The 1,091-nt window shown below is 34.5% G+C and overlaps 1 protein-coding gene across 1 annotated transcript in view; it reads right to left on the bottom strand.

Annotated features, from left to right (window-relative positions):
- Positions 1 to 1,091, bottom strand: part of LOC106881396 (uncharacterized) — a 94,982-nt gene that overhangs the window by 77,646 nt on the left and 16,245 nt on the right. The window lies entirely within an intron of this gene.

A 1,091-nucleotide genomic window follows, 5' to 3' on the forward strand; every position in this document is an offset into this window, starting at 1 on the left:
ATATATGTATGTATATATACATATATGTAGAGAGAGAGGCAGTTATATATATATATATAAACACCAGGTTGGATTGTTTCATCAAAAAGAAGAATTATAGTTCTCACTAAATGTGACTAGGGCGTTAAGAAACACCTACATTGCTAGAAATAAGAGTTAAAATGCTCTAATGCTGTAGTTAACGCACATGAATGAAAACATGTTCACAAACAGGGACCATAATTGCCCGAAAAATACCGACCGAGAATTCTTAAGACTGACGTCAGATTCGGCTATTTCCGTTGCCATCATTAGAGTATTTTAACTCTTATTTCTAGTAATGTAGGCCTTTTAACACCTTAGCCACATTTAGTTTACACACACACACACACACGTCAATGAACCTCCCAAAACTAGACACCGATATTAAGCATCGTCCAACCCTAATGATGTTAAGAAAAGCAAACAATATCAAAGTAAGCGATCTTCACAAATACTTTCCACTTTACAAGAATGAAGGATAATCCAGAATAACGAAATTAAGATATAAGAAATTTACGATTTCTAATATGTGCATTCCCGTCATCAGCTGCTCTTAAATTATCACTGTTGTTTCGACATCTGGGCAATACCACTCAGTCCAACAGTGTGCACAGCGTTAAAAATATAAGCGCTGCCCGGCATTCCACCAGCTTATTGCCACAGACAACAGAATAAACCTAAACAAACAGTGATAATTTATAGGTACAAATTAGTATTCATAACATGGAGATAATTCCCAAAAAGGCCGTACTGACAATGCAACAAACATAGACAGCTAGGTACTGTTCCTCAACTAACAGCACATCACGAAATCATGAACATGATATCATACCAACATTAAGACAAGCCTAATAAAGATTAGCAGGACAGTACAGCTCGTAAACAAAGTTCTCGAACTACGTGCAAGAAAAAGGACAAGGCTAGAATATTATCAATGAAACAAGCTCAATAATACAATATATATATATATATATATATATATAATCGTGACAAATTGAATATTAATTTGACGAATAGCCTAAGAGTCCGTAAGTTAGAAAAAAAATAGGCAATCGTATATTTGTCAATAG

The sequence above is a fragment of the Octopus bimaculoides genome, chromosome 25 (genome assembly GCF_001194135.2).
Source record: "Octopus bimaculoides isolate UCB-OBI-ISO-001 chromosome 25, ASM119413v2, whole genome shotgun sequence".
Lineage (NCBI taxonomy): Eukaryota > Metazoa > Mollusca > Cephalopoda > Octopoda > Octopodidae > Octopus > Octopus bimaculoides.